The sequence below is a fragment of the Dromiciops gliroides genome, chromosome 1, assembly GCF_019393635.1.
Source record: "Dromiciops gliroides isolate mDroGli1 chromosome 1, mDroGli1.pri, whole genome shotgun sequence".
NCBI classification, from domain to species: domain Eukaryota; kingdom Metazoa; phylum Chordata; class Mammalia; order Microbiotheria; family Microbiotheriidae; genus Dromiciops; species Dromiciops gliroides.
The window spans coordinates 654,532,220-654,545,550 of NC_057861.1; the positions used below are offsets into that span (position 1 = coordinate 654,532,220).

The window sequence follows — 13,331 nt, forward strand, 5'->3', positions numbered from 1 at the left end:
ATTGATTTATTGATCTTTCTCACCATATTTAGGAAATACAGAAGCAATATTGCATAGTGCAGAAAAATGCTGGAGTTAAGAATTCCAGGGTTTATATCCTGCTTTTGACCCTCCATGTTATGTAACTTCCCTGTGCATCAGGTCACTCCCTAGAATCTACTGCATTGTTGAGAGGTTGGGATTTATATCATAGAAGTTTATGCAGTGAGAGTATGCTATACTGGTTAACTCACAGATTCTAGTATTTGTGAGATTTTTAGGGAATGAATTGACTCAGGAGTTGTGCCATTCATGGAGATTATAATATGGAAAATATTTTGTGGTTTGTTGTCATTTGGTTTAATCTGGGGTCATAATAGCTTATTGATCTATCTGGTTTAATACTAGATGGTTAAACCATTAATATTTGTCATTTGCTGACTTTTTGTTTTTCATCTTCCACTCTCAAATGATTTTATTCACCCTATTAGGAAGTTGGCTCTGTAATTTAGGTACACTGACATTAAGTGACAATAAGCCATGACAATGCAGTCTAAGTAGTGAGACTCATATCTTTCCTCAAATTAATAGGTTCATAGTACTTAAAAGCTGAAAAGGTATTTTAGAGATCATTTTGTTTAATCTTCTACTTTTAGATATGAGTAAAGTAAGGCCCAGAAAAAAGTCAAGTGGCTTGCTCCAGATCACAGAGACAGAAGAGTTGGAATTAAAATTTTTTACTCCAAATTCAGTGGTTTTTCTACTATACCATGCTAGTATTAGTTATCTGCTCAAGCATTTGAGCAAAACCAATTTATGATAGAATTTATCTACCTTTATACTAAAATGAATTTATTTATTAAAACTAAGCTTACTCTATAATTAAATAGTATATAGGTTATCTCTGACTTAAATTCTCCTAAATTAAATGTATTTTATACATTCAAACTGTCACCTAGAGCTAATGGTAGCCACAGGAATTCTCCTTCCTTCTGTTGCAGATTAAAATTTTATTCTCATCCCTTCTCTTCTACCTGTACTGATTAATTTCTAGTAGTCCTATCTATTCGAACAGTTCTGTTTAAGAAATATTAAGTGCCTATTATGTCATGTAAGACATTGTGCTAAGTGTTGGGACAAAGGCAAAAAAATGAAAAAATCTTTCATTCGCTATTTACAAATAAATATAGTACAAGGAAACTTGAGTAAGGAGAGGCACTAATAACTGAAGTGATTAGAGAAGATTTCATGGCGGAAGTGACATTTGAGCATTGAAGGAAGACAGGATGGGGAAGAAGGGTGTGTGGAGCTAAGCTGTCAGAGAAAAGTCTGACAGTCTCGAGCTCTCCTCAAAACAAATTCTGGAGTGGAAGAACCCACAAAAGAAAGGAGTGAAACAGTTTTCTATCCCAAGACAGGGTCAGCAGGAAAGGTCTGTTGCAGTGGAGTCAAAGTGGAGAGGAGGCTGTGCCCCAGCATACCTGCAGTCAGCCTTGGGGTCTACTGAATCAGTGGCAGCAGTGATGGTTTCTGGACCTCTCAGCCCGCAGATGGTAAAGGGGTCAGACAACTGATCAGGAGATTACAGGGATCCCTTTGCCAGCACTAGGGACAGCATTCTATTGCATTGCTCATATTTGGATCTGGGTCACAGTTTTGGGACTTAGGCCCTAAGTCTTAACCCCAGTTTTAGCACCTCAGAGCTTGCAGCTATAGAGGAGCTAGGATCCTGGTCATAGTTTCAGGGTGGAAAAGAGTGCTTGTGGTCATTCACAGACCAGAGAACATGTCAAGAGAGTAGTAAACACACCTCTACCTAGATCATACCACCTTGAAAGAACTGAAAACCTATAGGTCCCCATAATTATCTCAGAAACAGCTGCACAAAAAACCTGAAGCTTGGGGAAGTGGTCCCCCACTCCAGAAGTAGAACCCTATTTTAGCATAGAGTTAAAAGTCAAGAAATGGGCTGAAAAAAATGAGCAAACAGCAGAAAAAGATCTTGACTATAGAAAGTTACTATAGTGACAGGGAAGATCAAAACACAAAATCAGAAGAAAACAAAGTCAAAACAGCAGTTTTGACATTCAAAACTTCAAAGAAAATTATCAACTTGCCATAGGACAGCTCAAAAAAGATTTTAAAAATCAAATAAGAGTGGTAGAGGAAAAATTGGGAAGAGAAATGAGAGTAATGCAAGAAAATGAAAACAGAGCCAACAACTTTGTAAAAGAGACACACAAAAACACTGAAGAATATAGCCCCTTAAAAACAGAATAGGCCAAGTGGTAAAAGAGGCACAAAAATCCAATAAATAGAAGAATGTCTTAAGAAGCAGAATTGGCTAAATGGAAAAATATATACAAAAATTCTTTGAAGAAAAAAATTAAAAACAAGAATTAGCCTAATAGAAAAGGAGGTAGGAAAACTCAATGAAGAAAATAGTTCCTTAAAAATTAGAATTGGATAAATGGAAGCCGATTACTTCATGAGAGATCTAGAACAAATAAAACAAAATCAAAAGAATGAAAAAACAGAAGAAAATGTGAAATAGCTCATCGGAAAAACAACTGATCTGGAAAATTGATCCAGGAGAAAAAAATTGAATAATTATTGGACTATGTGAAAGCCATGATAAAAAAGAATCTAGATATCATCTTTCAAGAAATTTTCAAAGAAAACTGCCCTGATATTCTAGAAGCAGAGGGTAAAATAGAAATTGAAGGAATATACTGATCTCCTGAAAGAGATCCTTAAATGAAAACTACCAGTAATATTATAGCTAAGTTCCAGAGCTCCTAGATCAAGGAAAAAATATTCCCATCATCCAAGAAGGAAGACAAGGAATCCAAGAGGCAGAGATAAGGAGACCAACCATTTTAGACAAGGCTAATTGCTTTTATAAATGCATGGAGGCATGCTTCAAGCCAGTTCAGGGTAGTATCTGTGCTGATATGACTCATATTGTTGAAGGTAATGAGAGGGAGAAATGGTTGATAAATCTTCTGCTACCACCAATCTTCTTATTGCTATTTCAGGGTCAGATAGCTCCACTACTGTTTTATGGGAGCATTCCTACATGATTATCATACTTTTTCTTGCTCCTCTTTCAAAGGGGAAAAGGGAATAAGGATTTATTGAGCACCTAGTATATGCCATACACTTTACAAATATCTCATTTGTTCCTTATAACTGCCCTGGGACATAGGTGCTATTACCATCCTTATTTTACAGTTGAGGAAATTAGGGCAAACTAGTTTAAGTAACTGGCTCAGGCTTACGCAGCTGGTAAATGTTTGAAGCCAAATTTGGAATCAGGTCTTCCTGACTCCAGGCTTCTACTGCACCAGCAAACGGCCTAGGTGTAAGAGGCTTCAGACTGTTCCACAAGCAATTACTACATTTGACTTATTGTGATTAAATTTCCCAAATAGCTTTTGAGTCTGACTTTCTTCAGAAGTGTTAATGAGTATTATTTTAGACCTCTATGTACAAAGATCCACTAGTAGTGTCTGTGTGCAATTTCCTTATTGGGTCGAAGTGAAAATAAAGGAAATATGCTCATATGTAGGAGAGAATAATTTCATCTCTTTTCCCTGTTTTGGTCTTTTTATACCCAGCCCCTAGTAAAGTGTCTTAAGACCATATTGTGGTCATAAGAAATATTAGTTGATTATTACTAGCAGTTAAAAAAAAGGCAGCTGGGTAATGCAATGGATAGGGTACTGGAACTGAAATCAGGAAGACATATTCCTGAGTTCAAATCTGGTCTCAAACACTAACCATGTGACCCTGGGTGAGTCACTTTGCCCTCTTTGCCTCAGTTCTCCACGTATAAATAAGCTGGAGAAGGAAATGGCAAACCCCTGCAGTATCTTTTCCAAGAAAACTCCAAATGGGATCTTGAAGAGTTGGACTCAACTGAAACAATTGAACAAGAAAGCAATAAAGATCCTTACATTTTTTTGTGTGTGTGTGTGTGTGGGGCAGTGGGGGTTAAGTGACTTGCCTAGGGTCACACAACTAGTAAGTGTCAAGTATCTGAGGCTGGATTTTAATTCAGGTCTTCCTGAATCCAGGGCTGGTGCTTTATCCACTGTGCCACCTAGCTACCCCAGATCCTTACACAATTTGAAAAGTCTTGCTTTAAAAAAGCTTAAGGCAAGAGTTGTGAGATTGTGTTTATTTCCATAGAAGGCTAGAGAATGAAAGAAACTTTGGTCAAAAGGAGCCCATGTTGAATGTGTCAAGAAGGAAGGCAACCTTGTACTTGATGAAAAATTAGAGAAAGAATGAAGAATTATTTCCAAGAGTTTAACACTCAGGACCTCACCTGCCAGAATTCTTGCAGTATGTCACTGACCACCTGTAGTTTATAGTTGTAGAAGTCTATCTATCATTGGGGGAGCTTTGCAAAGGGGAAGTTCTCAATTACATTTTGATGGGGAAGGGAAAGGGGAAATTGTATTCCTGCTGTCCCAAGGTTTAATTCTAAATGCGTTTTCTATAAACACTGTTGCGCATAATGATTAGGTTTGTTATAATCATTAGTACAATAATATGCTTCAGGTATAGCTTAGGTGAAACAAACAGTGTCTGTGGTCTGATATTAAAATTACAAACCTATTTATTTATATAAACTCTAAAGTAGTTAGGGGTCTCTCCCCTTTCCCCCCTTTAGCTATTACTTTTCTTTTTTTAATGTATTTTTTCATCTTAATAGTATTTTTAATTACATGTAAAGATAGTTTGCAACATTCTTTTTTTTTTTTTTTTGGTGAGGCAATTGGGGTTAAGTGACTTGCCCAGGGTCACACAGCTAGTAAGTGTCAAGTGTCTTAGGCCAGATTTTTGAACTCAGGTCCTCCTGAATCCAAGGCCAGTGCTTTATCCACTGAGCCACCTAGCTGCCCCTCAACATTCATTTTTGAGTAAGATTTTGCGTTCAAAATGTTTTTCCTTTCCCTTTCCCCTCCCCAAGACAGCAAGCAATCTGATATGTTATACAATCATGTTAAACATTTCCACATTAGCCATGTTGTGAAAGAAGAATCAGAATAAAAGAGAAAAACCATGAAAAAGAAAAAACAAAAACCTGAAAATAGTATACTTCGATCTGCATTCAGACTCCATAGTTCTTTTTCTGGATATGGAGAACATTTATCATCATGAGTTTTGGGGAATTGTCTTGGATCATTGCTTTGCTGTGAAGAACTAAGTTTGTCATGGTTGATCATTGCACAGCTTTGCTGTTTTTGTGTAAAATGTTCTTCTGGTCTCCTCACTTCACTCAGCATCAGTTCATGTGAGTCTTTCCAGGTTTTAAATGAAATCTGCCTGCTTATCATTTCTTATAGCACAGTAGTATTCTATCACATTCATATATCACAGCTTGTTTAGCCATTCCACAATTGATGGGCATCCCCTAATTTCTTATTCTTTGCTACACAAAAAGAGCTGCTATAAATAGTTTTTTACGTGTGGGTCTTTCCCCCCTTTTTATGATCTCATTGGGATACAGACCTAGTGGTATTGCTGGATCAAAGGGTATGCATAATTTTATAGCCCTTTGGGCATGGTTTCAAATTACTCTCCAGAATGGTTGGATCAGTTCACAGCTCCCAGCACTTATCAGTTTCCTTTTCTGTCATATTAGCCAATATGATAGCTGCCGGGTGGTGCCGGCTGACTTGTTTTTATTTGTATTTCTCTAATCAACAATGATTTAGAGCATTTTTTCATATGACTATGAATAGCTTTAATTTTTTTCATCTGAAAAGTGCCTGCTCATATCCTTTGTCTATTTATCAATTGGGGAATGACTTGTATTTTTATAAATTTGACTCAGTTCTCTATATATTTGAGAAATGAGCCCTTTATCAGAAATACTGGCTGCAAAACTTGTTTTCCATCTTTCTGTTTTCCTTCTAATCTTGCTGGCATTGGTTTTGTTTGTGCAAAATCTTCTTAATTTAATGTAATCACAATGATCCATTTTGCATTTCAAAATGTTCTCTGTTTTTTCTTTGGTCATAAATTTTCCCTGTCTCCATAGATCTGACAGGCAAACCATTCCTTGCTCTCCTAATTTGCTTATGGTATCACCCTTTATGTTTAAGGTATGTACCCTTTTTTTTTTTTTTTTGTGGGGCAATGAGGGTTAAGTGACTTGTCCAGGGTCACACAGTGTCAAGTGTCTGCGGTCAGATTTGAACTTAGGTCCTCCTAAATCCAAGACTAGTGCTTTATCCACTACGCCACCTACCTGCCCCGAGTATGTACCCATTTTAACCTTATCTTGGTATGTGTTGTGAGTTGCTATAATTTTTTCCTCCCCTTTCTCTCCTTTAATATTTACTTTGACCTTTAAAAAGAAAGATACTTATTTCCCTTGAATCACCTAATTCCTTCTGTTAAAAGAATCACCTGGCAATTACCTTCATCTGTGGTTTTGTGTTTAGAGCCAATTTTGTATCTTTCAGCTGCTAGGACTGCTGTTTGTCATTCTCTCAGCTACTGGAGGAAGAATTTGTCAAGGAGGAAGATTCAGTGTCTTTGTCAATTTTATTTTTCCCCAATTACGTGTAAAAACAATTGTTAACATTCATTTAAAAAAAGTTTTCAGTGCCAAATTCTATTGCTCCCTCCCTTTCCCCTCCTTCCTTCCTGAGACAGTAAGCAATCTCCTTGCTTATACATGTGTAATTATGTAAAACATTTCCATATTAGTTATTTTCTATAGGAAGACTTGAACAAAACAAAAAAAGAGAAAGAAAGAAAGAGAAAAATAGTATGCTTCAGTCAGTATTCAGACAACAGCAGTTCTTTCTCTGATTGGAGATAGCATTTTTCATCATGTATCCTTTGGGATTATTTTTGGGATTGCTAATATGTATTGCTGAGAATAGGTAAGTGATTCACAGTTCTTCATTGCACAATGTTGCTATTACTGTGTACAATGTTCTCCTGGTTCTGCTAACTTCAGTTTGTATCAGTATGTAAGTCTTTCCAGGTGTCTACTTTTATTATGCCTTGAAGCAAGAAAATAAACATTTACTTATTTAAATAATATTTTATTTCCCCCATTGGACATAAAAACAATTTTTATCATTCATTTAAAATTTAAAAATTTTATTTTTATTTTTAATTTTCCCAATTACATGTAAAGATATTTTTTGAGTTTCAAATTTTTCTCTCACCCTTCCTTCCCTCCCCCTGCTGAGGCCAGCTATCAGTTTCATATAGGTTATGCATTACAATGCTGTTAAACATATTTCCACATTAATTAGAACAAAAGGAAAAATGCAAAAAGAATAAACAAGAACGACAACAAAAAAAGCAACAACAAAAGTGAAAATAGTATGCTTCAGTCTGCATTCAGACTCCATAGATAAGGAGAGCATTTTCCATCATGAGTGCTTTGGAAGTCTTGAATCATTGTATTGCTGAGAAGAGCTAAGTCTATCAAAGTTGATCATCACACAATGTTCTTACTGTGTACAATGTTGTCTTGGTTCTGGCTCACTTCACTCAACATCAATTCATGTAAGTATTTCTAGGTTTTTCTGAAATCTGCCTGTTCATCATTTCTTATAGCACAATAGTATTCCATTATATTGATATGCCACAACTTGATTAGCCATTCCCCAACTGATGAGCATCCTCTTAATTTCCAATTCTTTGCCACCACAAAAAGAGCATTTATGGGGGCGGCTAGGTGGCGCAGTGGATAAAGCACCGGCCCTGGATTCAGGAGTACCTGAGTTCAAATCCGGCCTCAGACACTTGACACTTCTTATCTGTGTGACCCTAGGCAAGTCACTTAACCCCCGTTGCCCTGCAAAAAACAAAAAACAAAAAAAAAAAGAGCAGCTATAAATATTTTTTGTACATCTGGGTCCTTTTCTCCTTTTTTATGATCTCTTTGGGATCTAGACCTAGTAGTGGTATTGCTGGGTCAAAGGGTATGCAGTTTTATAGCCTTTTGAACATGGTTTCAAATTGCTCTCCAGAATGGTTGGATTAGTTTACCAACAATGCATTAGTGTTCCAATTTTCCCACATCTTTTCCAACATTTATCGTTTTCCTTCTTTGTCATATTAGTCTATTGGATAGGTGTGAGGTGGTACCTCAGAGTAGTTTTATTTTGCATTTCTCTAATCAGTAGTTATTGAGAACATTTTTTCATATGGCTGTAGATAGTTTTAATTTCATCATCTGAAAACTGCCTGTTCATATCCTTTGACCATTACTCACTTGGGGAATGACTTGTATTCTTTTATATTTGATTCATTTCTCTATATTTTAGATATGAGGCCTTTATCAGAAAAACTGTCTGTAAAAATTGTTTCCCAGCTTTCTGCTTTCCTTCTAAACTTGTTTGCATTGGTTTTGTTTATGCAAAAAACTTTAAAATTTAATATTTATCTTTAAAAAAAGTTTTGAGTGTAAATTTCTATCACTCTCGTTGCCCCTCCTACTTCCCCTTCCTGGACAGTAAGCAATCTCTGGCATGAGCCTCTGACATGATGAAGAATTTTCTTTAATATTGTAATTGTCTTGTAAAACATTGTTGAGAATCTCTAATTCCTTTTAAAAATAATATATCATTTCTATTGACTCCCTTCAAAACAAGATTTCTGTTAACATTCAAGTTTTCCTAACATATCCCATCTCAGTTCTACTTCCTTGTTTATTAAAGTTCTTTATCATCTGATCCATCTGACATCTCACTCAACTTTATCTCTTGGTTAAGCAGAGTTGCTAACCATCCCTCCCCCCTTTTTTGAATTTGCTTATTGCTTCATGTATTCTGTAATCCAGAGCAAGTACTCATCCTACTTTATATTCCTCAAACAAGGCACTCCATCTCCTGACACTTTCATTCTTATTATTGTTGTTCAGTCATTCAGTCACATCTGACTCTTCTTGATCCCATGGACCATAGCTCAGCAGGCTCTTCTACCCTCTCCTATCTTCCAAAGTCTGTCCAGTTTCATGCTCATTGTTTCCATGATATGGTCTACCATCTCATCCTCTGCTGTTTCCTTTTCCTTTTTCCTTCAGTCTTTCCCAACATCAGAGTCTTTTCCAATGATTCCCATCTTCTTATTATGTATGTAGCCAACATATTTAAACTTTGGCTTCCATTTTTAACCTTCCAATGAATAGCTTGAATTAATTTCTTTAAGTACTGACTGATTTAATCTCCTTGCTGTCCAAGAAACTCTCAAAAGCCTTCTCCAGCACCATAATTCAAGAGTCTTGATTTTGCAGCACTAAGCTTTCCTCATAGCCATACATTGCTACTAGAAAAACCATAACTTTGACTATATGTACCTTTGTTGGCAAGGTGATGTTTCTGCTTTTTAGTATACTGTCCTAATTGGTCATAGCTTTCCTCCTATGGAGCAAATGTTTTTTTTTAAATTTCTGACTGCAGTCACCACTTACAGTGTTCTTTGTGTTCAAGAATATAAAATCAGGGGGCAGCTAGGTGGTGCAGTGGATAAAGCACCGGCCCTGGATTCGGGAGGACCTGAGTTCAAATTTGGCCTCAGACACTTGACACTTACTAGCTGTGTGACCCTGGGCAAGTCACTTAACTCTCATTACCCCACAAAAAGCCCAAAACAAAACAAAAACCCAAAGAATATAAAATCAGACATTGCTTCTATTTATTGTCCCTCTATTTGCCAGTAAGTGATGGCAATGGTTGTCATCTTAGTTTTTAATGTTAGAGCAGTTGCCACAATATTATTATTATTTTTTTTAAGTGAGGCAATTGGGGTTAAGTGACTTGCCCAGGGTCACACAGCTAGTAAGTGTTAAGTGTCTGAGGCCGGATTTGAACTCAGGTCCTCCTGACTCCAGGACCGATGCTCTATCCACTGCGCCACCTAGCTGCCCCCACAATATTAATTTTTTAATGTCAAGCTTCAAGCCAGCTTTTAAACTCTCCTTTTTCACCCTCATGAAGAGGCTTCTTCATGTTTCTTTACTTTTTGCCATGAGAGTAGTATCATCTGCACATCTGAAATTGTTGAAATTTCTCCTGGCAGCCTTAATTCTGACTTTTGATTCATCCAGCCTGGCATTTCACACTTAATATTTACCTATATGGAGAAATATTCTCCTTAAAAACATATTAAAAATTCTCCCTCTCAAAAGGGGCATCATCATGGTGAATGACTTATCTTGTCTCAGCAAGACAATGATCTAAAACAATCCTAAAGGAATAATGATAAAACAGACTATATACCGCCAAAGAAAGAACTGATATTTCTTAAACACAGACTAAAGAATGCTATTTTTTCCTTCCTTCCTTCCTTCCTTCCTTCCTTCCTTCCTTCCTTCCTTCCTTCCTTCCTTCCTTCCTTCCTTCCTTCCTTCCTTCCTTCCTTCCTTCCTTCCTTCTTTCTTTGAGTTTTCTCATACAAAATTAGCAATATAGTAATATTTTACATAGTTGCATAGGTATTTAAAAGGGCTTCTTCTCCTCCACAACCCCACCTTCCTCAATCACTTCCTGCCTCCTCACCAAAATTTTATACCTCTATTTTTTCTTATAAATGCTCCATTCTTCCATTCATTCCATTCCATTCCATCCATAAAATTCCATTCCACAGTGACTGCTTTTAAAAAATATGTGCTCTTTATTCATAAACTATTGGAAACATTGTATCCTTTACCTATATTTGTAGCTATTTCTCCATTATCATATAAGTATTTAGATAGCTTGATCCCTTAGATGGAAAGCTGACCACTGATTAGAAAGTTGGGGCTTTACAGCCTATTTCTAACACATATAGGTATACCTTGTTTTATTGCTCTTTGCAGATATTGCATTTTTTCCCTACAAATTCAAGAGTTGTAGCATCACTGCAATCAAGCAAGTCAGTCATTACCATTTTCCCAACAATATGTGTTCACATCATGTTTCTGTCACATTTTGGTAATTCTCACAATATTTCAGACTTTTTCCATTGTTGTTTGATCTGTTATTGTGATTTGTGAACTTTGATGTTACTATTGTAATTGTTTTGGGGCACCACCAACTGTGCCCATCCATATAAGACAGCAAACTTAGTTGATAAATGTTTTTTGTGTTTTGATTGTGTCACTTAACAGTTGTTCCCCCAAATCTCTCCCTTTCCTCAGGCCTCCCCCCTATTTTTTGAGACATGGCAATATTAAAGAATATTATATTAACTTAGTTCACAAAGTTCTGGGAGAATTTGAGAGGATTGACTACAATTTTGAAAGAGTTTCTTTTGTGGTTAAAACGCTACCAAATAGCATCACATGTTACAGATAAATCTTTCGTCAAAGGAAGAGTCACTTAATGTGGAAATCTTGTCATTGTCATATTATTTTAAGAAATTGCTACAGCAACCACCACCCTGATCAGTTAAAAGCTATCAACATCTAGGGAAGACCTTCTATCAGCAAAAAGATTATGATATGCTGAAGGCTTAGATGATGGTTAGCATTTTTTAGCTATAAAATATTTTTAGATTAAGATGCATATAACCCCTTAATCAAAAAATACTATGTGTATGTGTGTATATATATATATATATACATATATATTTCACACAACTTTTATATACTTTAGGGAACCAAAATTTTGTGTGACTTGCTTTATTGTGGTTGTGTGGAACTCAACTCACAATACCTTTTTTTTTTTAGCGAGGCAGTTGGGGTTAAGTGACTTGCCCAGGGTCACACAGCTAGTAAGTGTTAAGTGTCTGAGGCTGGATTTGAACCCAGGTACACTTGACTCAAGGGCCGGTGCTCTATCCACTGTGCCACCTAGCTGCCCCCCTCACAATACCTTTGAGGTGTGCCTGTACTGCCTTGTGTCCTTCAGTAAGTTACTATGGAAGTATGACTTAATTCTTCCCTGTGTTGAAAGTTGATCAAAGCATGTCTTAATTTAATATATTTTGTCCCTCTAGCTTGTTACAGTTACCTTTATAGATAATAAGTTGGTATTAAGTGTGAATGGTACTCTGTATACTTTAAAAAATGTCAATTATAGCATATTTAAAGGTAGGTTCTTGGCAAATAGAAAAGAAATGGAAGCAATATCAGATTTTATATTCTTGGGCTTAAAGATCACTGCAGATGGTGATTGTAGTCATGAAATTAAAAGACTTTTGCTCCTTGGAAGGAGAGCTATAACACATCTAGACAGCAGACTAAAAAGCAGAGACATGTCCTTGCAATAAGGGTACATATAGTCAAAGCTGTGGTATTTCCAGTAGCAGTATATGGTTGTGAGAGCTGGACTAGAAGGAAAGTTTGGACAGCAAAGAGGTAATATCAGTCATTTCTTTTTTTTTATATCAGTCTTTTCTTAAATAAATTAATTCAGGTTTTTCACTGGATGATCAAATACTGAAGCTGAAGCTTAAATAATTTGACCATATAATGAGAAGATGGGACTCATTGGAAAAGCCCCTGGTATTGGGAAAGATTGAAGGCAAAAGGAAATGGCAATGGCAGAGGTCGAGCTGGATAGATAGTGTCATGGAAACAATGAACATGAACTTGGACAGACATTTTATAGTCCTTGGGGTAACTAAGAGTCAGATGTAACTGAATGACTGAACAACAATAATAAAGTGGAAATCTCTTCATTTAATAAGTGCCTTTTTGAGGAAACAAAAATAGAAGGTGTGAATATTTAGACTGGACAACAGAATGAACTTAAAACTTAGTAATACCTCAGTTTCCCAACATGTAAGTGGTCAAAGGATATAAAGAAGCAGGTCTTAAAAGAACTTCAAACTATCAACAATTACATGAGAGAAGGCTCCAAATAACTATTAATATGAATTATGCAAATCAAAATAGTTCTGAAGTTTAACTTCACACACATCAAGCTAGCAAAGAAGACAAAAAATGAGAATATTAAAAGTTGGAGGAGTTCTGGTTGATACTAATTAGAAGTTATGTGAAGAAACCAACTAAAATGTTTGTATTCTGCTAGTCCTATGCCCCCAGAAAGTCAATGATAAAGAGAAAGGCATGGGACTTCTGTCCAAGTTGGCTGCTTGAACAGGAGGTTGACCATCTGATTCCCACATATATATTCCAGAAGGACACTAGAGATAAAAAAATCCAGTGAGAAATTATAGTAAGTGATTTTTTTCATTCTAGAATTGCACAAAAAGTCAGCCCGAAGTTCATGGGTTTTCTCTACCCCTTGTTCCCTAAATCAAAGCCAACACAACCCAATGCAAACATAAGAAGGGCATATATAGCCTGCAAAGCTCTGTCTAGGGGCATTAAGTATAACGACCTCCCTGGAGAAAACCTAGGGTAGGAACCTTGAATTTCTTGG

The 13,331-nt window shown here is 36.3% G+C and overlaps 1 protein-coding gene across 1 annotated transcript in view; it reads left to right on the plus strand.

Moving 5' to 3' along the window:
* The window catches only part of CNTLN (centlein), a 427,039-nt gene that overhangs the window by 146,636 nt on the left and 267,072 nt on the right, over positions 1–13,331 (plus strand).